Source organism: Balaenoptera borealis (assembly GCF_965194805.1).
Source record: "Balaenoptera borealis genome assembly, chromosome: 11".
Classification (NCBI taxonomy): Eukaryota; Metazoa; Chordata; class Mammalia; order Artiodactyla; family Balaenopteridae; genus Balaenoptera; species Balaenoptera borealis.
The window spans coordinates 99953952-99980733 of NC_138868.1; the positions used below are offsets into that span (position 1 = coordinate 99953952).

Genomic DNA, 26782 nt, shown 5'->3' on the forward strand with positions numbered 1-26782 from the left:
GCGTCCAGAGCGCCTGGTAGCTGAGGACTCCAGCCGGACGCCAGGGCCGCTCCTGGCCTCCGGGGCCCTCTGTGGCATTTAGAAAAGGCTCCCCTGGATATTGAGGTGCGAAGATATGCAGTCTGCAACAGCTTCAGACATTTTGCTATCAATAAATTAGTTTTTTTTTTTTTTTTTTGATGATAATGAACTAGTACTGGGACGGAAATTCCTGGATTCTCCCCAAATCTTTTTTTTTTTTTTTAATTTTTATTTATTTATTTTATTTATTTACTTTTGGCTGTGTTGGGTCTTCGTTTCTGTGCAAGGGCTTTCTCTAGTTGTGGCAAGCAGGGGCCACTCTTCATCGCGGTGCGCGGGCTTCTCACTATCGCGGCCTCTCTTGTTGGGAGCACAGGCTCCAGACATGCAGGCTCAGTAATTGTGGCTCACGGGCCTAGTTGCTCCGCGGCATGTGGGATCTTCCCAGACCAGGGCTCGAACCCGTGTCCCCTGCATTAGCAGGCAGATTCTCAACCACTGCGCCACCAGGAAAGCCCAATAAATTAGTTTTTATCATTTAAGCCAGTTTGAGTTGGGTTTTCTGTCACTCGCAATGGATTTGGTTCCAAGTGCAATGAAAACCTATTAAAGGTTTTTGAGCTGAGAAGCACGTGATCTAATTGACACATGGAAAAAAATCACTCTGGCTGCCGGGGGAGAGTGGGCAGTAGAGCGGCACGCGTGGAAGCGGGGGACCCCTCGAGAGGCCGTTGCAGCCCTTTAGATGGGAGAAGGAGTGGCTTAAACTCGGATGGTCTTAGTGGAGGGGGCAGATGTCAGCCAGGTCTTGGGGTAGCTGGTGTAGAGTCAACAAGACTGCTGTGGGAGTACTGATAGGATGGGAGTGATTGGCAGGAGGGTGGGGCCATTCGTGACGCTGACTGAGAACAGGGCTTGAGGAGTGTTGGGTTGGTGGGTGGGATGGGTTGGAATTTCTCTTTTGAGCAGGTTCCATTGGAGATGCTGATGAGACAACTAAGCAGAGATAACAAGTCAGCAGTTGGATATCAGTCTCTTGCCCAGACGAAAGGTCAGGATTAATCTGGGCGTCATCAGTGATTAGGAAGAAAGTAAAAGTAACATAGGGAGAAAATATAGAGACTGAGGAGAATACAGGGCTGAGGGCAGAGCCCTGAAGTTTGCCAATCTTAGAATCAGGTAGAGGTGGAGAGGCCAGTAATGGAAATGGAGAGAGGGTGGCTAGAGAGAGAGGAGGCCAGCCAGGACATTGTGGGCCCACACCACCCAGCAGAGAGAGGTCAGCTGTGTCCAGGGGTGCTGAGGGGGTCACACAAAGAAGGACAGAGAAGTGTCCACAGGATTTGGCAACATGGCGGTCATTGGTGACTGCGGTAAGAAGCCAGAATGGAGTGACTGAAGAGGGAACGGGAGAAGTAGGGGGGTGATTGCAGAAGGTTCTTTGAGGTGTGCCATGACCAGGAGCAGATATGGAGCTGTGGCTGGAGGGGAATGTGGGTTCTGAGGAGGGCATTTTATTTTTAAAGACAGGAGATGGCAGAGCATGTGAATGGTGATGGGAATGATCTAGTGGAGGGGGAATACATTGATAATACAGGAAAGAGGGGGATCCCTTCCTGAATGAAAGTGAGGGGTTGGAAAACAGCTGCTTTGGCCTCTGCATAAGTGGAGGGATGACAGAGAAGATGAGATCAGGAGGAGGTAAGGCTGTCGATTTGGTGGTAGGAAATTAAGGGGGTTTCTGTTACCTTGTTTTCTCAGTGGACTACAAAGTAAGGCAAAGAGCTGAGAGTGCTGGGGGCAGTTGAGGAAGGAGGAAAGGCATAAAACAGCAGTCTGAGAGCCCTGGAGGGTAACTTTACCGGGAATCTGTAGGAGGATTACCGGGCGATGCTGAGTGCCTGTTTGAAGCTTGTGGCTATAAAATTAAAGTGCAAGAAGTCATGGCTCCGTGGTCTCCTCCAGAAACGTTCGGTGGCTGAGGTGCAGGCGTGGAGAAGGTGGAGAGTTGGATTCAGGTGGGCTTGGGGCTCAGCCTGGGGAGTGGAAGGCGGGAGGAAGGGGCAAAGGGACTGAGGTCATTTGCAAGGGAGAGATTATAAGGAGCGATAATTATGCGTATCCAAGAACTTCTGAGATAGAAAAGACGTTGGAAATAAAGATGTGGGGTCACCAGCTAACGGGGAATTGGGGAAGGGTTTAGACAAGATTGCCCCGGGAGGGTGCGGCGTGAGAAGGAAGAGCGCCAGTGATCAGACCCTGGGACTCAACATTTAAGGGGTGAGTGGAGGAGCCTTGGGGGTGAATGAGAGGGAGGAATGCAGGGGAGGTGGTGTCACGGAAACCAAAGGAAGGAAGAGCAGGACTGGCCAGCCATCCTGGGCGGCTGGAATTATTACTTTAGATGGCACTGGTGACCTAGTGGTGAAGAGGGGAGGGGGAGGGAGGGGAGACAGTGAGTGGGTTCAGGGGGATTAACAGTGTTAGAAACGAGGGAACTTGACCTGGGTCTGGAGAGATGAGAAGTGGGTTTAATTAATTTTCCAAGAGGCTACAGGGAAAGGAAGTTAGGACCTGAACTTGGGGGTTATATTTGGAACCGGAAAACGGCACTTGGCTTCCTCTGGGCCCGGAGCTGTGGGTGAGAGGATGCGTTGGGCCTGGAGAGGGAAGGAGGCGTGAAAAGGGGTCAGGGACCAGGCCGGGGTGAGGGCTGTGTCCTGTGGAATCTGAACAAGCGAGTGAGTGTAAATTGCCTGCCCATGCGTCACTTGTGCCTGGAGATTTCTCACTCCGTAGTAAAGCAGATCGTGCTCTCCCGACACTGGCAGAGTGGGGCTCGGGAGGAGGGGGCTGAGGAAGGTCCAGGCCGCGGTGACAAGGCCGAGCTTTCACACAGAGAAACCACTTTGGAGGGGGTGCAGACGGGACTGGGCTGGATGCATGAGGGACACTTAACATTGGGGAGAATGTTAAGGGTTTCACACCCGCCACAGTTCCTGGAATAGTCCTGAGTTACAGGCACCCATAAGGCTCCACGAACAAAAGAAAAGTGAATGAATATCTGACATTAAAAAAACCTAGGGTCGGGCCCCCAGGGGACTGGCAAAAAGGTCTGTTGATTGTGTGAGGTTTTGAGCCCAGGATGTCTTGGCAGAGACAGTTTATGCTCTAAAACAGCCCTGGATCGTCGGAGGGGCAACTCATTATTCTACACCGTGAAAGCCTTTGCGGTGGGCTCACAGCATGTCCTGCCATCTCTTTTAGTGTCAGGGTTGCTGTCAGGTGTCAGCGCTGGACGACAGTATCTCCCAACCTTGCAGCCCCTGCATGGACTCCTACCTTCACTTTGGTTTTGTTTTTCTCCCAGTTTCTCTTCCCCACTCCCCAAACTGGTGTGTAGCATAAAGTCACAGGGGAGGCCTGGCTTCCTCTTCCTTTCCAGTCTCCTGTGAGTGGGCTCAGATGCCCCCATGCCCCTTTCCCCTGCCTTTCAAGTGAGGGATGTCTGCTCGGCTTGAGGGTGTGGCGAGCAGACCGCAGCCACATTGCAACCGGGTGTCCCGGAAGGGTGGTCCACAGAGGTCTGCTGGACGGGGCAGGTCACGCACGCTTGGGTCAAAGCGCAGGTGTCGCTGTGCTATCTACCAGTCTTCACCGTGACTCCACGCTTACCTCCTGCAAATGGAGACATCTCCAGCCCCAGAAAGCCCACGTTTCTGGTGGTTTTCGCTGGCGGGGATTCTGAATGCAGAGCCCAGTCAGCAGCTTCCTGCTGATTCATTAGGTCTGTGCACGCTCATTACCGGGTGGTGACCCAGAAGCCACAGCGAGGCATGGGGCCAGATGAGGGTAGGAAGGCTTTTCTGGAGCTGACACAGCAGTCACAGGGCTGGCTTGTGTTTCTCCAATTCTGATTTGCATCGAGGTCGCTAAGAAAGCTTTCCACCTGGGTCTGTTTACGTACTCCATTCGCCCAGCCAACGCTCCCAGATCTTCTCATCTGCCCTCAGTAGAATTCACACTGGGGCTGAGGCTGCTGCCAGATGCACAGAGCAGGCATCCTTCTCTCTCATGGTCCACCTGCCTTTCCCTTCCGGGCAGTTTCTTATTTGACTGATAGAGTTGAGAAGCACCCAGCGTCTAGGTGGTGAGGTGGGTGTTGGCTGGGGGGTGGGCAGAGAGAAGATCTGCCCTTTACCCCTGGCCCTTTGCACCTCTGGGAAAGCTATGAGTGGCATCAAGTCTGCAAGTCCCTTTTACCTCCATCCCCAGCTGTTCTGTTATTGTGAGAGGCCTTGGGGCTTCTTCCCACCATTGTCACTTTCGCTGGCTCTGCCCACCGAGAATCACGGCCAGGCTGGGCCCACTAGTCTCGGAGGCCACAGAAATTGCTTTGCCTTGGATTTGATGGTTTAGGCAATGACAATGTTTATATAGGCACTTCCCACTTATGTACAGGTCATATTCCTAGCAGTTGGTTTATAAATTGGCTGTTGGCTACTTGAAAACAGTTTTTCTCATAGAAATACATTTTCAGGTGATGGTTAGGTTTCTCTGCCAGCAGCACACAAAGGGCTGTTTAACTTGGATTAAAGTAAATTATCAGCTAGTTGGAAGGGGTGAGTCTAGGTCAAGGTTTAAATTGAAGGGGAGATCGATGGGGAACGGGGGTTAGCCTGGGAGAAGGAAAGGTCATTCCACTGGGTCCGCATAACAATGCAGCCAGGCTGGGGCATGCATATATTCATTCATTCACGATTCCTTTCTTTATCTCCCACCCCAGATTCAATTCTTCAACAATCCTGTTTGTTCTACCTGAAAAATAGACCCCAAATCTGATCCCTTTTCACCTTCTGCTAGTGACCATCACCCTAGACTGGGTGATGGAACTACCACCCTCTCTTCAACTCTCCGTTCCTGTTCACCCCTCTCCCCATCCCCACAGTCTGTTCTTCACATCACCACCAGAGTAAACCTTTAAAATGCGAGTCAGATCAAGTCATTTCACAAGGTTAAGGCAGAGTACATCCAGGAGGCAGCACCTACCTCCCCTCCACCCCCGACCCCAGTCAACTCCACTTCTCTCCTGCCAACTCCACAAAGAGGTGGGGATCAAGATTCCTTGGGCGCCTGCTTTCTTTGGGGATCTGCCTGGTTTTCTTTCTGCCCACCCACTCTCTCTAAAAGTCCCTAGGTTTCTGCGAAAGTCCTCAATATCTGGGGCTTAACCCCTACCCTTTGATTTAGGAGGACAAACCCCGCCCCCCATCACCTACTGCGTACACACATAAGAGGACACTTTAAAAAAAGCTGTGCTCCATAGGTTCATAATTACGGTAATTCATCTCTTCTCCGCTGCTCCATTAATGGTGACCTGCAGTCACACATTCCCGCCCCCTGTCAGTTTCCCTCCAGTCTGCACCGGGCCTCTGATTCCTCCTCAGTCATCACTCTCCCTCCCCACCAGTGGCACAAAGGACCCTGTCCTGGGTCCCTAGCCTCCTGGTGGACCTCCCCTTCCCAGTGTGAGCTGACATCCTCACTGGAGCCCCCACTCCGTCCAGAACTGCCTGCTAACAGCATTCAGGGACCAGGGCTGACTCTTTTTCTCTTGTGGCTTTAGCAGTGTGTTTCAGGGCCGTGTGTTATGACCACAGAGAATTCAGGGACTGGAAAGAGGCCTACGAGGTCATTTCCCCTCCCTGGCCTCTGCCGTCAGCTAGCACCTTCCGACCATCACCACCAGAGAAAGCGCCCTCTTCCCGTCGGAACTCTGTTCATCGCGGTGCCCTTCCATCTACCTGCCCCCTTCTTGCCGCAGGCTCTAGTTCTGCTGCCTTGGGGTAGAGAAAACAGTACCTCCTGCTGACGAAGTTGCCTGCCTCTGGCGCCGTGCTCCTGCCATCACCAGCCTCTTCTCTTGACCACTTGTTTACAGTTTCCCAGCCTCTCAGCTGTCTGGGTGATGGGAGCATCCAGCCAAGACAATCTGAATTAATTTTGCAAGTAAAATTTAATCAGACGACCTATCAAGCGCTTCACTAAATCAAGACATATTACTTCTCGTGTGTGCCCTGAACCCATTCATCATGTGAGTCAGTCCCCGAAATGCCAGCCAGGCTTAGGGCAAAAAGGAAGAGCATTTTTGTCTGAAGTCAGAAGCAGTCTTCCTTGTTCCTGGATTTGCCACCTGAGAGGCCTCTCTCTGCTCTTTCGCTGGTGATAACATTAAGAAGGCATCGTTGGTGGTATCGGAGTCAGGGTCAGATGCTCCTGAAACAGTCTCTGCTTTTACTAGCTGTGCAACTCTGAGCAACTTACTTAACCCCTCTGAGCCTCAGTTTTCTTATGTGTAAAATGGGAATGATATCCCTTTTGGAGGGCTGTTATGAGGTGAAATGAGAGAGACCTATGTAAAATGTCTGTATTATAGTAAATGTTCTATAAATGTTAGTGCCTTTTCCCCCATACGAAGTAAGTTAAAAACCCCGTGGATGTTTTTGGTTCAGCCGTACTAATGTAGTGGCATTTACACACAACATAAATGATAGAAAATTAACAGGCAATTAGATTATATAGAAGGAACAGTTGAATGAATTCAGTTGATTGAGGTAGACAGATTCAGGGGATATTTTAGGTTCACCATAGAAAGAAAATGGGCAGAAGTTTTCACCTTCCAGACGTGCTATGGGTTTCATAGATTGGTCTCTCTTTTGTGTTGTACTTTTTGTCTTGCTCTGGCTCACTAACTGTGAGCATTTGGTTTTACAGAGATTTCTGACATCCTCAGTAAAGCCTCACCATGCTGATGGTGATGGGGCCTCATCTTCTTGCTTCGTTTAATCTTTCTTTCACCGTTCCAGGCAGCAAGTGACTAGAGCCATTTAGGGCTAGGCAAAGGGAAATAGAGAAACCTCCCCTATTATCTGCTGACAACTTTGATTAGGACTCCTTCTAGAGAAGTCTGGGAGTGCTGACGCGGAGGGGTTAGCAAAGGCCCCCGTGGGCTAGGTGGTGGCAATTCTGCTCTAAGCTTGGCCTCCTGGGAACTGGGAAATGAGGTCTCCGGCTTCCCAGGACTGGCTTTGGGGGAGAGGGGCACGGACTCCCTGGCTTCCCTTACCTTCTCAGTGTGAATGAGGCATGTGGGCACCAGCAGCCATAGGACTGTCATCCCTGGTTGGGTCCTTACCTGTGCTGGGCCCTGATCAGAGAGGGCCAGACAATCTTCTCGTCCGCCCGGAGCTCCCGGTCCTGACTGGCTGTGGTACTTAATTATGGAACCAGTTACAGAATGTAACTCACTTCTTTAAGGACCAAAACTTAAAAAAAAAAACAAACATTTTGGCCACTTTAATGAACTCTTTCCATCCAAATGGACATAAACAAAGTGTGACTAAAAGTATGCATGCTTTCTTAACCAGTGCACTCAGAACACAATTGGTTCATTTTTTCGTTACTCAGGGCTGTTATTGTAAATGTTAGCTACTACCCTGTGTGCTAATGAGCCAGTACTCCAGAGCCTGGTGGGATAGTCTGTTTTCCCCCCGGCAGCTGAACTTCTTGGTTCCTTATCCACTTTCTGCGATTTTTCTCTTTTCTCCTCCTTCATCGATTGTCTCTTCTTACTTTTGCCAGCTTGTCGGCCTCCCTTTTCCTCTTCCCTGTTCTGCACTTGGTGGGAATAAACTCTCCTGGGTTTAGGCTTAGCGTGGCGGCCAGGAGGGTCTCTCTTGTTTGTTCTGAGTCCTTTTTGTTTCCTTCTTTATCTCTGTAGAGTTGAGGCCCCTAGCTGGGTGATATTAGGGTCCTACCTGTGTTGATGCTGCATTGTTTGCACATGTGCCCAGTTTTCTAGATAGATTTTCAGATCATGGTCCACAAGCGACCTGACTTTACATTCGTTTTGCCCACAGCAGTGCTCCATGTATAGCAGGGTCCTTACACACATGTACACATTGACTTTATCAATGAATCTACTTAATGAGATAGAGAATTAAATTGAATAGTTAGTTCCACTGGAAATAGAAATAGTTACACCACTAGAAAGAAAGAGAGCATTTCTATCATGTATACAAAAGAGAGAGTCTGATTGTGGGTAAGAGTTAGTGAAATTGGGCTACTAGTTGAGTGATCTTGATTCCTCCATGCCTCAGTTTCCTCATCTGAAAAATGGGATAATTATAATTATAGTGGCTATCTCGTAGGGTTGTAAGGATTAAATGAGGTCCTGGCTGTTAAAATTGCTTGGCGCAATACCTGGCACATAATAAGCATTTGCTCATGTTAATAATGATAATAAAAAAAGCTTCGATGTTTGATTTGGTGCATCTGGTAGGGGTGGTGTGAGCTTCATGGGGGTTTGTCTAGGGGCCCTTCCTTTCTGCGCAGGATTACACTCCTCCTTTCCCCCTTCCATGCCTCTGGGAAGATCTTTATTTGGCCTCAGTGCTAGATGGATATTAATGCAGAAATGTTAGGTCTGGAGATTTCCACAGCCTTTGAATAATAGACATTTGGAAAATTAAATATTTCTGTCAAGTGTGCCATAAATCTTGGCTGTTTAGGAAGGTGAGGAATTAAAATTGCAAACCAGCGAGGGAGGGAGGCAGCCTGTCCAGCTCCCTGGTGTGTGGTCTCAGGGTGAGGGTGGGTGGAGCAGGGGCTCCAGGCAGCAGCAACTTTTTTTTTCAAAACATCCTTATTGGAGTATAATTGCTTTACAATGGTGTGTTAGTTTAGCAGTAGCTTTGGAGCAGGAACAGGAGCAGAACCTGGGCTGAGGGCAGTCGGGAGAGGGCTGGTTACTGCACGTCATCAGCTCGGCCCACTTTGAAGTTCAGAAGGTTTTGATGGAGGCTTCCCGCTCTGTGTTCTAGATCTGCTTCCAGGCTGCCCCGAACCGGGCTTCAAGCCCTTCTGTCTCTTCTTTCCCTCCTGTTTTAGCCTTCCTACCTGGCTTTCTTGCCTACTCACCCACCCACCGGCTAGGCAACACCCCGTTCCCCACCTCAGAGGAAGCATCAGTTCTGATAGTTCCTGGCATTGCTGGAGAGCCACTTGGGAAGCTGGCAGCAATGGCAAACGCTGTGAGAGGGTCTCACGCATAGAAATGGTCTCTCAGACCACACAGAGCGGGCAGCACATGTATCTCCAGGGGTCAGGAAACAGCAGATGAGGAGATCTGGGTGAAGTCTCTTTCTATAGACCTTGACCATCCCCACAGCTCCCTTTCTCCTCCCTCAAGCCATGAGATGACCCAGAGACAGGCACCCACCTGCAGCCCCGTCTGTGCTTCTTTCTCCTGCCTTCTCACCCATGCACGTATCCGGGTTTGACTCTTGACAACTGATGATGGGCATGTCAGCTGGTCACCAGTTCTTTGTGACCCACTCAGAAAGGGCTACAAACAAACCAAAGCCTATCTAGGGGAGATTGGCCAGGTGGTGAGGGAACTCAGAACCATGTCATGTTCTTCCTTTCAGGCATTCATTCACTCAGCCATTGTGAGTAGGTGGCTAGAATGTGCCAGTGCGCTGGGTGCCAGGGAGATACAAACAGTAAAGAGTCTGTCTCACCTTGTGTCAAACCTTGTGCTAAATCCTTTCAACACATGAATTCATTTAACCCGAAGATCCTTAAGATATTATTGTTATCCGCTTAAATAAGGGAACTGTGATTCAGAGAAATCAAGTGACCTTCCCAGATGGAAGAGCTAAGAAACCCACATCTGGCTTTCGGTCACGTTGAATCACTTGCCAATAAGGCCTTGCTGAAAAGTCGAGGGAGCCAGGCCTTGCCCCTGAGAAGCTCGCAGTCTAGTTAGAGAGCAGACGAATATATTTGAGTGGGGAGCTCAGCCTAGGATGGATGGCAAGGAATCAGGGAGGGTTTCCTGGAGGAGGTGATGCCCAAGCTGAATCTAGCAGGATGTATAGGAGCCAGCTGGGGGAAGAATGGGAGGTAGGGTATCATGAGGCTGGGGGAAGAGCTTCAACAAACACACAGAAGCGAGTGAGGACTTGTGTTTGGGTCACAGCAAGCAGCTGGAACCAAGGTGCAAGGGGAGAAGCTAGGAAGTTGGCAGGAATCAAATCGTGAAGGGCCTTGTACGTCAGGCTAAAGGCACCAGGAAGCCACTGTGGGGATTTATACAAAAGGGAACAGGTTGAGAGCCTCTGGGCTAGGGGTCCCCAACCCACTGGTCCACGGCCTGTTAGGAACCGGGCCGCACAGCAGGAGGTGAGCGGCGGGTGGGCGGGCGAGCGAAGCTTCATCTGCTGCTCCTCATCGCTCCCCATCACTCGCATTACTGCCTGAAAACACCCCCTCCCCGCCCCTCCACCCCCGGTCGGTCCGTGGAAAAATTGTCTTCCACGAAACCAGTCCCGGTGCCAAAAAGGTTGGGGACTGCTGCTCTGGGTAGCTGAATAGAAGGCAGAAAAACCATGAGGCCACTGCAGACATCAGTGTGAAACGTGTGTGGCTTAAACTAAGGTCTGGAAGTGGACAAATCTGAAAGATTTTCTAGAAGGGAGAATTGATAGGACTCTGTGCTGATTGGACATGGGGAGTGTCATTTGTGGAGAAGGGAGGAGCCAGGTCTGGGGGACCAGGATGGGCAGCCAGTCCCCAAATATGTGTGGCCTGCCTGCTTTTTGGCGGTGACGATCCTCACCGTGGACACAGGCCCTGTTCTGACTTCATGTGGATGAAGTAGATGCATTATGACCACTGGGCTGTGGGATGCATGGGACTATTGAGATGTCAGTCATGCAGGCAGGGACCCAGCTGGCCCAGCTCCCGGGAGCTGGGCTAGGGAAGTGGGCCTCCCCGCCTCGCCCTCCCCGAAGGCACAACCTCTTCTTTGTCGGTTACAAAGGAAGTTGACTTTCCGTGTATTGGACATATGGACAGTGTCTATTATTGTCCTCTTTTCCCGTGTGGCTTAAGGATTGCTTGGCCAGTAAGCACTGCTTTTGGACCTAGTTTCTCCTAGGATACCAGCACATGGCCGTTTGGAAGGCAGCTGCCCTGAAGCCCTCAGCCTAGCTTTGGGACAGGAGCTGTGAGATCCTGGGGGTTGCTTCCAGGTTCCCCCATACTCCAGCTTCTCTGGGCTCTAGGGGACAACTTCTGGGGCCTGGGTGAACCTGGTGCCCAAGGAGAAGCTTGTAAAAGGAGATAAGAGAATCCTTATATTTTTAGGACCCTGGGAGGAAAGCAGGGTGGATGACAACCATGACTTTCTGGAGTAAAATGTGAACTTCTGAAAACTGAGGACCAAAAGCTAGGTTCAGTCTTGGCCACGCTTAGGCTAAGGGCTGGGGGAGAGCAACAGCAGCTCTCTTGTGGTTATGAGGCACATGGGTGGGCTTTGTTCATCATCCAGCTGGCCTCCTCCCTCAGTTTAGCAGACCCCAGCATTTCTGGAACTCTGTCCTCTGGTCCTCCTCCATCCAAGGAAATTAGACGGGGCACTCCGGATTATTTGGCTCTGAATTCCTCCCCACCCTTCAGAAAAGCCCACCTGGTGTTCAGACAGACATGAATCCCCATCGGCTTTCTCTCTGGCTGTTTGTGCCAGTTCTGGCACCTACCATACCTGGGGTCAGTTTTGCTGCCCAGGCCTGCCATGAGCACAGCTATGGTCCATATTGACCCCCGGCTGACTCCCGGGGGGCCTGGCACATGATCCATCGCGGACTAGGTGCTCCAGGTGTGTCTCATGAATGTAATACAAGCTCCCAGAGAACCTTTCAAAGGCTGGGGGCGGGGGTGTGCGGTGTGGGCAGGATCGTAAGAGCCCGTGCAGAGTGGAAAGTTGGGGAGGGGCAGCCGATGCTCAGGAAGAAGGGACTGTGGGTTTGAGGAAGGGCACCGGGCCCGGATGGCGGCAGCGCGCGCAGGAGCCCCCGCCTGCTCCCTCTCCCGAAGTGTGCGCTAGGCTTTCGTTACTCTGGCAACTGGCCCCGCTCAGACGGCAGCAGGCAGCTGAATCCAGCCCCTTGTTATGGGGGAAAATGCTCTCATTGAAGCGCCCGAGCGGAGCTTCTGCCTTTTATTGCAACCAGCCCCACCGGCTTCCATTTGGAAACTTATTAGTGTGCGCTCGCGGCGAGAGGGCCGGGGAATCCGGGGCGCCGCCGGGGGAAGGCAGAGGCGACAGCCGCCGAATGCTAATCAGAGGGGCGAGCAGAGCCGAGGGACGGGCAGGGGCCGCCCGGCCCCAAGCGCCCCCGCCCTAGCGTTGACCTCGGCCTGACCTGCTTTGATTCCCGGACTTTGCGCTAGGAGTGGGGTCGAAGCGCACGGATGGAAAGGGTCTTAGGACCCAGAGAGGAGATGTCTCCTGGGGAAGGACGGGGCCGGCTCCCCACGCTGCCCTGAGGGCGCCCTAGCCCCCGTCCCTGGGCTTCCTACAGCCACAGTCTGCCGGCGCCTGCCCACCCCGCCAGGGGAGGCCGCCCGCGCCCGGAATAATAATGCGCCCGCTCGCCCGCGCCTCCTTATTTTGTTAAAGGGCAGTGGCCCCGGCTGCCGTAGCAGGTAATTAGCTGGACAGATGGGGACCGGCGCGGAGGTAGATGTTCGCAGTGAAGACAGGCGCCCTTCTCCTTGCCTCGCTCCCTAAAGGCTCCCGAGTGGGATGACGAACAAAGCGTGGGTCTTCCGGAAGCGGGCTGCTTTGGACCCATCTCAGGACTTCGCACAAGGGCAGCTCTTTGTTTACAGTTCCTCTTTCCCTTTCCATTTCCTTTTCTCCCACCTCCTCCCCCTTTCCGGTTATCTGCTTCACCCGGGGGCGGGGATGGGGCGAGGAGGTCCTCTCTAACTGCCCACCTCCCAATCCCCGTTATTCTGTTGGGGACCCTTTGCCAGGGAGGCTGTCACACATATCAGGGCCGAGGCAGTGATGCTGGGGCAGGCGTGGGAGGACGGACTGCGGAGCCCACGTCATCCAGCCCAGGGGGAGTGCTGTGCTGCTCTCCTGCCAGCGGGTGGAGGTGCCTGGGCTGCCGCCAAGCGGGGCTTTGCCTGCCGTGTCGCCAGCAGCTGCTGACCTCATTAGGGCTCCTATCATGGAGGAGCCGGCCCTTAAAGGTCCGTAAGAACCTGAGCTAAGTGGCTGCAAAGATGACAGCCTCCCTGGAAACTCGCTTTCCAGTGAGCTGCTGCATCCCCTCCTCCTTTAATTAGCAGGAGGGAGCTGGACAAGTTGTTACAACTGCAGGGAAAACGATAAAAGATGGCTTTGTATTAGTGTGGCAAATTTTATTAAATCGAGAGAAAGGGTAACTGAAACATGACAGCCGTGTATGTAATGCCTCCAGAATTTGTAATAACCCAATCTTGCTGTGAATCATCCCTGCGTTGACAAACGGAATATACAGCATTTAACAGATCCAGTATTGTAAGAGGTACAACAGAAGAGCCAAATGCGGAGGGACAGGTAGGGGAAGAGGGTCTCCAACCCAGAGCAGTGCTCACTGGTTAATGAGCAGAAATACAGGGTCTGGCCTAAGGCTTTGTCTCCTTAATTACTACGCCCCCCCCCCTTTTCCCTACGTCTCAGTCTTTCCACTTATAATTCAGAGGTAATATCTGGCCACAAGAGAAAACTTAACTAATAGCACATTAGTTGGTAGGGAATGGACAAAGCCATCTTTTCCTAAAGGGAGGAAAAGGTGAGACAGGAAATCCAGGAGACAGAGCTGAGCCACGTGGCTGTTCTGGGCTTGGGGAGGTCTTTGGTACTCAGGCCGGAAGGGGGGTGATCGTATGTTTACCGTGCATTAACTGTGGTGCCAGCAGCTGTCATTATTTTGATGGTAGAGATCTGAGCGAGGCCTGGAGAGGTTAAGTCATATATCCCAGGGTCTAGTAAATGGCAGCCTGGATCTGCACTTTGGTCCTTCAGACTCCAAAGCCTATCTTTGCCTGTTACCCTAGGCCTCAGTTTTTTTGTTTTTTTTTTTAAGGTTTTTATTGGAGTATAATTGCTTTACAATGGTGTGTTAGTTTCTGCTTTATAACAAAGTGAATCAGTTATACATATACATATGTTCCCATATTTCTTCCCTCTTGCATCTCCCTCCCTCCCACCCTCCCTATCCCACTCCTCTAGGTGGTCACAAAGCACCGAGCTGATCTCCTCCCTGTGCTATGCGACTGCTTCCCACTAGCTATCTATTTTGCATTTGGTAGTGTATATATGTCCATATATACACTACCACCCTCTCACTTTGTCCCAGCTTACCCTTCCCCCTCCCCGTGTCCTCAAGTCCATTTTCTAGTAGGTCTGCGTCTTTATTCCCGTCTTGCCCCTAGGTTCTTCATGACCTTTTTTTTTAGATTCCATATATATGTGTTAGCATACGGTATTTGTTTTTCTCGTTCTGACTTACTTTACTCTGTATGACAGACTCTAAGTACATCCACCTCACTACAAATAACTCAATTTTGTTCCTTTTTATTAGGCCTCAGATTTTAGTTGACAAATGAAACAGGAAAAAATTTTTCATTTGTAGAGGCCATTTCGTGAGGAATTGTAGCCCTTGAGCAACAATCTAAGGGATTTCGAGAGATCTTCTGATCAAGGTGAGATATTATTTCTTCTGCTTTTCAGAGGGAAGTGATGGGGGCCCAGCAATGTTAAGCAGCTTGTCCAGGGTGATCAGCCAAGAAGTGACTGAGAAAGGAGACCAGACCTCACATCCCTTCCGACTAAGGCCTCGGACATCAGATAAATCCATGCTGTATTAAAATAGGGTCTACTTGGGGTAATTGCAAACTAATCTGTGGGCTAGTTGGGCCAACATATGATGTGGTTTTAGACCTACCAGAGTTGGAATAAGGAAGGTGCTTGGCATGTACATCACAAACTGTTCTAACAACATGCAAACTTGTTTTTGACTTTAGGTTCAGTTTTTTTAAAAGACTTTATTTTTTAAGAGCAGTTTTAGGTTTACAATAAAATTGAGGAGAAGGTACAGAGATTTCCCACATACCCCCTGCTCCCACACGTGTATAGTCTCCTCCGTTATCAACACCACTACCATCAGCATCACAGAATGGTACTTGTTACCAAGGATGCACCTACACTGACACGTCGTAATTACCCATAGATCCATGGTTTACCTAAGGGTTCACTCTTGGTGCTGTACATTAATGGGTTTGGACAAATGTATAATGGCATAAATCCATCACTGTAGTATCATACAGAGTACTTTGCCCTAAAAATCCTCTGTGCTCTGCCTATTCAACTCTTCCCCCTCTCCACACCTGGAAACCACTGATCTTTTTATCATTTCCATAGTTTTGCTTTTTTAGGTTCAGTTTTCTGAACGGGAGATGGTAGAGTTAAGTGGATTCATAATTGGTTGAGCGGTTACTGGGTTGATGTCAACTAGGAGAGAGTTGATGTCAACTAGGAGGGAGTTTCTAGGAGCATGTATCAGGACTTTGTCCTTGTTCTTACCCACTTCTATGTTTTTGATGTGTTGATGTTGGAATTAATACTCAAAAAGCTCTCAGCAGGTTGGGAGGAGGGGCTGGAGAAGGGATTTCTGTGGAGGTTAGCAGAACTATGGGTATAGAATGGACTCGTGGACGCCTAATTGAAAGCCTTGGGTGCCAGGGCTGCAAGAGAGGCCACAGAGTGGCCAGCTGGCCCTTCCTGAGCAGAGGAAGAGGCTGATGAAGTGATGGTCTCCAGGACAGAGAGAGAAGCCCATATTCCCTTCCGAGACCCTCACGCCTGGCCCTAGGTACCTAGTGTCACCTGATGTCAACAGGAGGAGTTTCCTGTGTAACTAGCGTGTCACACTGTTGGGCTTTTCGCAAGTCATCTGCCCCTTCACCTGCCACAAAGCAGGTATAAACCCAAAACATCCCATACAGATGGCAGGTATAAACCCAAAACATCCCATACAGATGGTATACCTGCCACAAGGCAGGTATAAACCCAAAACATCCCATACAGATGATAAACCCAAAACATCCCATACAGATGGCAGGTATAAACCCAAAACATCCCATACAGATGGTATACCTGCCACAAGGCAGGTATAAACCCAAAACATCCCATACAGATGATAAACCCAAAACATCCCATACAGATGGCAGGTATAAACCCAAAACATCCCATCAAATCTCCAGCGAGAACTTTGCAACCTCTGCAGGGGCTGCGATGCCATGGGGCTCACTTCCCGGCGGTGAGGCTGGTCCTCCTGGGGTCCAGCCTGACTTCTCGCTACTGCTACTCCTTCTTCTGTCCTCAGAGGACACAGGTGTGCACTGCCGTCTTCCCAGTCACTCTTCCTAGATTTGAAGGCGGGTATGTTAAGTCTCATCTCTCCTCTCACTCAAGTTCTTGCTGCCAAAGACGGAGCTCGGCCTTCGGAGGGTTTCACACCCCACTCAGGAGTGATTAACGCGTCCCTTTCCCCATTGTGGAGAGGAAATGAGCAAAGCACTTCTGTTCAAAAACAGGAGACAAAAATATGTAATACAACCCCAGGCTTCAGTTTGGGTTTGCAAAGTGGGAAACAACACAGAGCCATTTTCCAGGTTCTTTTATGTTATTGCCTATATAATGTGCCCCAAAATATTTTCCAAGTGATTCATCTACAATCCAATAAGAGCAACGGCTGTTGCCATTTGTATGAAAGGAGCAGAGGCACATTCGTGAGCGATTTTATTTTATTAAGGGGAAATGGCACAGGTGTTTAGAGACCGGAGGCATCAAGATCTGTGCCCAGGGCATCTGCAGCTCCAGGCGGGGCAGCGGGCACCACTGCAGGTAGGAGAAGAATAGACAGACCAAGAAGCACCCCATGGTTACTGCGGGACAGGGCTGCCCGCTGTGGTGACTTTTAACTTCAGTGCCCTGGTCTCCTGCCACTCAAAGATCTCTTCCTAGTCTGCTAATTTAAAAAAATTAGTATTAACAATAATAATTCACATTTGTAAGGGTTTACAATGCTGCCTTCTAGCCATCTCTATCTTGATCCTGATTAGCACTCTAGGATTGGAACAGGTACTATAGTCCCCATTTTACAGATGAAAAAACTGAGGCTTTCATATGTTTACTACTTTGTCCAAGATTAAGAGGCTCCCCGTCTCCCATCCTCCCATTTCTGTATGTGGGTGTCCCCTTGTGAGTGTCAGGGATTTTGTGTTGCTTTCTGATTTGGGGGAGGAGGTGTGGGCGTCCCTAAAGGGCAGTGCTGCCGAGGGTCAGTCACTGAGAGAAGAGGAGGGTTGTTAGCCAGGAAACAGGAGTGGCCAGGAGGACCCCAGGGTGGCAGGGGAGAAGCTCTGGGCCCCACTCCTGTGAATACAGACTTGGAGGAGGCTGGGCATAGGGAAAGGCGCTGTCTCTGCATGGGCAGGCAGGGTCTAGGTCGTAAGGGTGAACTGGGAACCCCGAAGAGGGTCTGACTACCCACAGAAAGCCAGGTTCCTTGTTCCTTTCCCCTTTGTGTTTCCAGGCTCTTAGAAAAGTCTTATTTAATCATTGCAGTCTCATTAGTTGTGTTTCTTGGCATGCAGGCAGAGGACCTGTGTCCACAGCAGAGCATTATTTGAAAGGGGCGGTGACTGCCTCTGAGACCACCCTGCTGGTGTCAGCATGATGGGTGAGAGAGTGAGACCCCCCCAGGGCCAGATGAAGCTTAGGTGACAAAGGTCAGGGGAGAAGGAGGCTGCTGCCTTGCCTCACTGGAGAACCTCCCTCCACGGCCCTCAGCAGAGGGTCAGGGTTTGAGGATTTTTAAAGCTAAATTGTGCACAACAGTGTGAGTGTACTTAACACTACTGAACCGTACACTTAAAAGTGGTTAAGATGGTAAATTTTATGTTTTGTGTATTTTACCACAATAAAAAAATGAAAAATAACTAATTGTAATAATTGCTCGTAGTTCAGAAGTCAAACAACATACAGAGTGAAGTCAGAAAGAGAAAAACAAATACCGTATGCTAACACATAGATATGGAATCTAAAGAAAAAAAAAATTGGTTCTGAAGAAGCTAGGGGCAGGACAGGAATAAAGACACAGACGTAGAGAATGGACTTGAGGACACGGGGAGGGGGAAGGGTAAGCTGGGACAAAGTGAGAGAGTGGCATGGACATATATACACTACCAAATGTAAAATAGATAGCTAGTGGGAAGCAGCCGCATAGCACAGGGAGATCAGCTCGGTGCTTTGTGACACCTAGAGGAGTGGGATGGGGGAGGTGGGAGGGAGACGCAAGAGGGAGGGGATATGGGGATGTATGTATATGTATAGCTGATTCACTTTGTTATACAAAAAAAAAAAAGTCAAACAGTATTAAAAGGCTTATGACAATAGACAGTATTTCTCTGCTCTAACCCCTCTCGTCCCACAGCCTCCCTTCCTAGAAGCAATGTCTTTCAACTTTTCAGCTGTTTCTTCTGACATTTAGGTATCTCCATAGTTCTAAATAATATGTATGTATTGTTATAGTTTAATGCATTGGTTATATTATTTATTGACTATTTATGGTAATGAGGATTTAGTTCTCTCACACTGCCTTCCCCTCTGATTCTTACCCCTTATATAGTGTATTCAAATTTTAGTTAAATCAATATTCAGGATTTACATTGTTATGCCTATTTGAATATTATTCACAACTGACTGTTATATTATGGTCATGTTTCTTTTGTTTTTGTTTTCTTCCTGTTTTTGTTAATAGCTGCCTTGTTTTGCTTAATTTGTTTTGCTTTAATTTTCTTTGTGTCTCCTGATAGCCTCTCTGAATAATTTTCCTCAAGGTCACTCTCATCAGGCAATCAATCAGTTCCAGCAGATTTCTCGGAAACTTTGCTCCCAGACACCTCTGTTCTGTCTTGTCTGGGATAGCTTGTTCCCAGGCCTGCGGCTGTGTTATCCTGGGACCTCCCTCTGCTCTGATCCTGGGAATTCCCTTTGCCCTTCTGTGATTTACGTTCCCTATTTCTAGAATCTTGCACCTTCTTCTTTTTTGGTTTGCTCCATTGTTTTGTTGGAGCACATTCTCCAGGAGTTTTCTCGGGTTCGAAAGATGTGCAGTGGCCGAGGGCGTGGTGACAACAGTCTGTGGGATGGCACTGTACCCTCTGGACCAGTGCCCTCTGCACCTGGTGCTCAGCAGTCCCCTCTCCCTCCTGTTTACTGTAGCTCACGTTGTCCTTTTTCTTATTCCTTCATCTTGCTGGAGGATTTTGAGTTTTAGGGAGGCCGGTTGGTGGTGGGGCCCTTGCACATGTCACACTAGTAGGTGGCAGAAGAACTGTGACTTGGACCCAGATCCACTGGCTCAGGGATCCAGGATCCTTGTAAGGATCAAGGCCATCACTGTCCTACAGCTTGCTTTGCCTGTCCTACAGCTCTGCGCATGCCCCTCTCCCCTTTTAAATTAACTAGTCGATTTACAAAATTGTGTTATTTTCAGGTACAGCTTCAGATTCTTTTTCACTATAGGTTATGACAAGGTATTGAATATATAGTTCCCTGAGCTATACAGTAAATCCTTGTTTACATATTTTATATATAGTGATGTATCTGTTAATCCCATACTCCTAATTTATCCCTCCCCCTGGCTCATGCCCATTTGAATTGGCAGGAAGTCAGTGGAGGGATCCCCTCTACAACAGGCCTACTAGCCTTTGCCTGGAAGAATTCAGGCCTGAATCCCGCAGGTAAAGGAGTGAAGAGCGTGGGAGAGAGAGTGAGACTCCTCTGAAGCCCCTTGTAACTCAGTGGGTAAGAGCGTGTTGAGATGGTGAACGGAGCGGGAGGGCCTGCCTTCCTTGCGGGCTGTCTCTGGGAGGACTTGCCCGGCCTGCTTTAAGGACGCTGCCTCCTCCTTACCAGCTTCCTTCTGTCCCTCTTTCAATCCCCGCCTAGAGCATTGCTTTTCTTGGGATGTTTCCCAGGCCGAATGGAAGCAAGATGGCAATTCATGCCAGGAGTCTTGCATAAATAAAAATCCACAGATAACTCCCAGGCCCAGCTTTAGCCATTAGTTTCAATCTTTCTTACCCACAAAACCTTTCCACAAGGATGTGAATCTCTGGTTGGTTTTGCCCATTCAGTGTGGGGTCCTCAGGGTCCACGGTTTGGGTTGAAGGACAGGTAGTTGCTCAGAGCCAGAGCCCCATAAATGTTTGTTGTTGATGACGCTGGTGCTTGATCAGTAAAGCTAATACTGCCATTGTCATCAGGGAGTAAATCTGTACTCATATGTGTGAGAATGTCCCCTTGAATGTGCTGTTAAACCTGCTCAGTCCGATTCTTTATGGTTTCCAAGAGCTGGGGCATGATGAAAAAGGCAGTAAATTGCCGAGGAGAAGTTGAGCAGAAAACAAGAAGTCACTGAATTAGTCCAGGCCTCGCTGCCCCACCCATGCCACCCCACAGCTATCGGGGACCCTGGACCCCAGCTCAGCGTCCCTCAGCTCTCGCTGGCGGGCCTTGGGTGTCCAGCTCAGATCTTGTCTCCCTGGGTGGAGGAGGAGGTGCACATGGGGACGGAAAGTCTGAATTGGAGCATGTGAGACTCAGAATGGTCATGAGCAAGTACATAAGAGGGCAGACCAGGAAAGGAAGGAGGAGCAGGGGAGGCTGCACTTGGACTCAGCAGGCCCTGGTCCTGGCCGCCATGCACCGTTTGTGGATGGGCCTGAATTGGGAGCCAGGGAGCCACCGAGGCCCAGGGCTTGGGGCTCAGGACCCTCTCCCGGCCCCTTATATCTGGAGGTGCCTCTCACTCTGGCTCCTCTACATCCTAGGGGCCCAGACGGAAGGCGGCTGATGGCCAGGCCTTGGGGCTCCTGCTGACTCATCTTCACTGGCTCACGGGCTGGGAGCTGCTGCCCTGGGAGGACCTTCCAGTCCTGAGAACATCCCCTGACAAATGCTCTCACCTCCAAGGCCAATACCAGTGCCTCCGGGAGAGTCTGGGAAATATGAGATTTAGTAATTTGTGTGTCTTCTCTCCACCCTTATCATAAGCTTCTCATGAACAAGTCCAGAACACACCCCAGCCTGTGCCAGGTGTGCAGTAGGGGCTCTGTAAATGCTGCTTGAACTGAACAGTGGGCCACACTGTGTGATTATGCCTAAATGGGCAGGGGACGGTGCCGGGAACAGCATCTGAGACTAAGCCGCTGGGAAGGATGGACCTCTGTAGTTAGAGGCCTTCTCCCAAAGAGGGGATGATGGAAGGATGATAGTAATAATAATAAGAGTAGTAGTAGAAGTAGTAGTAGTAGTAATAGCAAACACTTAAGCCACGTGTGCCGGGCACCAGACCTAGTAGAACACCTTCGTACGTCATCTACTTGATTCTCACAACGACCCTATGAGGCAGGCATTCTTATTACTTCCATTTTACAGATGAGGACATGGAGACACCTGGCTTCCTGCTATGTATTCCTCAGGTCTCAGTTTGAATTCTCTTCCTCTGGGGGAGGCTGTAACCCTCTACCTCCTTATTGCTGCATTTCTCGCTCTTCCTGGCCGTTTGTTCCCTGGGGCTGTGGGCTCTGTCAGGGCAGGGCTCTGCCTGTCTTGCTCATATGGAGCCCTTGGTGCCTGGCACGCAGGTGGTATGGAGTAGACGCTCAATGAATGTTTTTAGATGAATGAACGAGCACATTGAGAGCATCACTTGTGGTCCATGAAGCACTCTGTCAATCAGTATTCAGGGAGGGGGGCTCTTTCCTCTGCGTCTCCCCGCAGTGCCCACTGAGCAGAGAGGTGTCCCGGAAACCAGCCCCTCTATTTAACGTGTATTTATTGAGCACCTACTATGTGCCCAGGTCTCTACTAAGTGACAGGGAAGGAGCCCATGACCTCAAAGAGTTTCCAGTTTCTTCTGCCAAGAAATCCCTTCATTTGAATTTCTCCTAAAGCTCTCCTGTGCTTTTGGTCAATCACTCTTGCTTTGCCCTCTGCGAGTTCTGGGAAGGGGCGAACAGGCGCCGTGCTCTGGAACCTTCTCGACTTCAGAGAGCCCTGCCATGCCCAGGATCGCTCAGGTAGACCAACTGAGATGCTTCGATTATGTGCTTTAATGCTGGGATCTTTTGCTCCCTCCGTTTGAGGACATGAGCGTTTTCTGCAAATTCTGAAGACTGCAAGTTTTCCGCTCAGCCTGCGGTGGGCCGAGGACGCCTCGGTGGTGCTGGTATCTCTCCGTGTATCTTCTCACAACTCTCCTCCCCTCTCCCTGCCCAGCCACTGCCTTTTACCTGATTTAATTTTCACACCTTATTCAGTGGCTCCTCCTGAAACTCATCTGCATCTCTTCCCTCTGGCCTGTAGGTCTTCCCCCCATCTTCCAAGCCTTTCTCCCGCCCTGGGGCATTTTTGCAGACAATGCAAAGGGTTTTCTGAAAGGCTTGCGCTCTTGGGAGCATCAGCGTGTGTTTGGGGCGTGTGCGTCACACACCCACCCAGGCACGACAGTGTGCACAACTCCGATTCTCGCCTCCAGCCACTCTGACCTCCTGCTGCGTACCCTGGGATGCTGGCAGAACTCGGCATGGGCATCCAGCACGTTCCACACTTTGCCTGGCGCTTCTGAACTGAGCAGCAGAAGGCTGTCGAGGAGGGCCCTGGGGAGCAGCTCAGAGGTGGTCCAGGTGGTGTCCTGCTGCCCCTGGAAGATGCAGCCCCCTTTTCATTTTCCGGGAGGCGACCGTAGGAAAACAGAGTATGAATGGCCATAATTCACTGGGCTCCTGGGTAAATTTTGTATTTCATTCTGATTATTGAATGTGTCTCCTAATTGCAGCTATAAAAAGGTGTAGTCCATCTTCCTCATGAAAGCCTGGTACTGGCTGATTGTTGTTTAGTTAGTTGATGCCAGCGGTCGAGGGGTGAGTTTGGAATTACAATTACAACTCCTATTATTTCAGGGAGATTGCTGAATTAATTAGTGGGATGATAGGATTCCTCATTGTTGACATCTTAAGAATCCACAATAATAACTTTAAAATGGATTGTGATAATGGGAGTTGGTAATGGATTTGTCTTCTCTCCTGGGCGAGGCTGGACTTCAGGAGGACGGAGGCCTCCCTTTTCTCTTCCCCTTCTGGGGAGCGGTGGGAGTGTGGAGAAGCAGGTGCTCCTGACCTGGGGAGAGTTTTGAGTGGCCAGGGGTGGTAGAGGAAGCAGGGAGGGATCACACACCTGTGCTTAGCTTTCTCATATCCTGGCCAGGTAGAGACCAAAGGTTACAAGAGACAAGAGAATAAAGAGAGAAAAGAAAGGGTCCAGCCAAGAACGTTCAGTGTTTAATTCAAGGTCGTTGAGGAGGAACCCTGCTTACAGCTCTGATGGTCATGGACAGCCCCTCTGGCCAGGGGCAAGTGGCGGTGCCTCCCGAGAAGCAGGCCCAAGTGATGACAAGGTCAAGGTCATGCAAGGAGCTCTTGGAGGTGGATGGATGGAGCCTCATGAGCCTGTGTTCCCAAGACCCCTCTGTGACCACCGGTCTGTGCTGGACCAGTGACAATGCTGGCTGTTGTTTGGCCTGGGTGGCCTTTAGCCTCCCGCTAAAGGTCTCCCCTTAACTCCTGCTGGGTGTCCAGACTGCCTGTATTGGGGGAGGAGGGACCTGGAAGGATCCTGCTCCCTCTCCCCTAAGCTTGCCCTCTCCTTCTCTTTCTCGTCGTCCTTCCCCTCTCCCCAGGAGCCACCAGAAGCATCTTCACTCTGGATATAAAAGAGAAATATTGCACTTTAGCTTCAGCCAGAGAGGTGGTAATGAGAATATAGGAGAAACTGTTTATCCAGGTAGTTAATATTTGAATAATCCTGAAGGTCATGTGGTGTCTTTCTTTCAAAGAGAGATTTCTACCCTGGCCGGGGCTGTGTGCATGGAAAGTGGGGCAGGGTGCAGCTCTGTCCCGAATTCTCTACCTTGTGGAGCTGGAGTCAGTTGGTTTCTGTAGCCTAGAGACAGAAGCAGGCGCCTGGGATGGAGGGGGCCAGGCGGGCTTCAGATAGGTGGGTAGGCTGTGGCCTGAGAGGAGAGAGGGAGGGTTGGGTCCTGTGAAGCACAAAATGGAATGATGGAGAGCTCTTGGTTCAGAAGGACCTTCTTACCTCCGGTTCTGAAGACAGCTGCCCGATGAAAGGTGTCGGGAACCCCTTCCAGACACCATCTCTTGGGTGTTCATCTCCCCCTTTCCCCAACCAGCACCTCACCCTGTTTTTCCAGGGCTCGGTGTCCTCCAGGGGACAGAGGGCCTGGGGAGTTTCTCGGAAGGCAGATCATTAAGATTTAATGGGACATTTCCTGCCAGACAAGGGGATTGTAAACTACAACTAATTTAGAGAGCTAGGGGATCACAGAGTCATTTTGCCTGTCGGCTAGGAAAGGCCAGATGTGAAATTATGCCAATCCCTGCCTTCCTCTCTCTAGCCCTTCCCAACCACACCACTGGGCTGCAGCTGATCTGGCCCAGAGCACCTGCTGGACAGAGCCCTTCGCCGCTGGTGACCAGGTGTGCAGCCGTGGCCAACTGGTGAACTGGTATGTACTTAGCAAGGCTGAGAGCTTCATGAGGAGGGGTGATGCTGGAGCAGGGTCCAGGTGGCCACGAGCCCCTGCGCGGTGCACAGACTTCTCGGCTCCAGCCCAGGGGACCACAGCCGCGGCCCAGACGTTCTTTTGATCTCTTGGAGTCCCTGCAGCAGGTTATCCAGAGGCTTAATCTCTCATGGTCCTGTCCTCTGGGCAGAGTGAATTCAACAGTTGAAGGAAGTGAGTTGGAAAAGGGGTGGTGGCAGTATGTGAGTGTGTGTGTGTGTGTGTGTGTGTGCGCGCGCGCATGCACGGGGCAAAGAAACAGACAGAGAGACAAAGGGAGAGAGACGGGGCAGATAGGGAGATGGGGGCAGGAGAAGGGGAGCCACAAGGCTGGAGGCAGGGAGACAGAAGGGCACCAGTTATCTTCCCGAGGGCAGGGACATTTGGTCCATTAGCTGTGAGTCTGCTCTCACAGGAGACAGGAAATGAGAACATGGAGGGACAGAGGTGGGCACAGCCCAGGGGCAACAAAGGAGAGGCCTGATGTTACAACAGCAGCAGGATTCTCTGGGCTCTCTGGTCTGCTCCCCCACTCTTAGACTGAGAACGTGCTGAATTAATACTCCCCACGAAGCTGGAGAGAGGATGGGTGTAGAGTTGCCCCTAGGCATGTGATGGAACCAGCTCCAGACAAGGACTCTATTCATCTAAAATTATTAAAACAGGGACTTCCCTGGCAGGCCAGTGGTTAAGACTCCGCACTTCCACTGAAGGGGGCATGGGTTTGATCCCTGGCTGGGGAACTAAGATCCCACATGCTGGGTGGCAAAAAAAAAAAAAAAAAAAAAAAAAAAATTATTGAAACAGCAAGTTACTTTACCAGCAAAATGGGTTTATTTGGCAACAGCAAAGAATTGCAACCCAGAACGTGCAGCCTATGGGGAACCACAGGCATGTCCAGAGAATAAAGGAAGGGAACCTACTTTTATAGGGAAAGGGGGGAGGTGGGAGGGGCTGTTCTAAATGAAAGGTCATTGGATGGAAGTAGGAGTTCAGGGCAGTGATGGCTTCTCATTGGCTGGGCTGTTGCTGAGCAAGGAGAAACTCTTCCTTTGGAGAGTAAAGTAGTTGCATCTCCTGTTTAGGAGTGCACGGGACCTGTGGAGCTTGCAGTTGACCTGAGTAGCAGTGTTGGAGAGCGCCCCCTTCTGGCCTCCTGACTCCATTTTAAATAAGGTTTCCATTTATTTATTTTCACAGGTCCAAAAGGCTCTGCCACTTACAACATGCATGACCTCTCTGAGGTCACATAAAAATGAGGATGCTATTGCCAACCTCACAGGGTTGTCTTGGGTGTTAATGAGACAACGTGGCTAGAGCTTCTAGGACATACAGACACCTAGTAAGCCACGCCAGCCACCTTCCCTTCTCTGAAAGATGCCTAACGCAGTGTCAGACACATGCCTGGCTCTCAGTACAGCTATTTTAATCAGATTCTTAATCCGAGAACCGCTCAGCAGCTGTCCCTCAGCCCTGGAACCTAATGTTACCATCAGGGCTCTTGGCCTCCTTAATCAATAGAAACTGATAGGCGGCTAGACAAGAAATTCAGGCAAGGCTTTTCTGGGGCTCCTGCTGCAGCAGGAGGGAGCGAGAACAAGTAACAGGTTCCCTTGCTCACTCGCTTGCTTCCACGGTGGGGACGGTTGGTGAGCTGGTTCCTTATATGAGGTGAGGGTAGGGGTGTGTCCAGGGGCGGCTTAGGTGGTCTGCCCACCCCTTTGGTGGTGCTGTGTGCAGGGGGCATGCGCAGTACCCTGCTTTTGCTCCCGGATCTTCAGAAGTGGCAGTTGGGTTTGTGGTCTTTCTGTATCTTGTCCATAATTTGCCCCAACTGTGCATGCGTACAGTTATTTTTAGTCCCTTATAGTTTCTTTGTATTTTGTTGCTTGAGGAGACATTTGTCCAGGTGCAAGAATTGCAGCAAAGGGTCCCAGGTCCCAGCCTGTCTTCCTGGGAGTGGGCAGGGCTAAGGGGTGGGCTGGGCCAAGGAGGCCAGAGGATCCTGGTACTGCCCTGCTGTGTATTCCTTCCTTTCTTGCGTGACTCCAGCTTGACCCATCTCTGTAGAGCCTCAGAGCGGGAGGTGGAGAGGGTTGTTAATGCCACCAGTTCCACGGGTGGCTGGGTTTGAGCCGTGTCACTAA

General features: G+C 50.5%; 1 protein-coding gene across 3 annotated transcripts in view; it reads left to right on the forward strand.

The window, feature by feature from the left end:
- The window catches only part of GRIK4 (glutamate ionotropic receptor kainate type subunit 4), a 456420-nt gene that overhangs the window by 35389 nt on the left and 394249 nt on the right, over nt 1-26782 (forward strand). Inside the window, exon 2 of one of the 3 annotated variants that reach the window (XM_082339798.1) lies at nt 24468-24578. The exons of 1 other annotated variant lie outside the window; for it this stretch is intronic. The gene's annotated coding sequence lies outside the window, so the exon portion shown is untranslated. Of the gene's footprint in view, nt 1-16187; nt 24579-26782 lie in introns of those variants that run through there. One more of the 3 variants, XM_082339802.1, reaches the window with a different exon arrangement.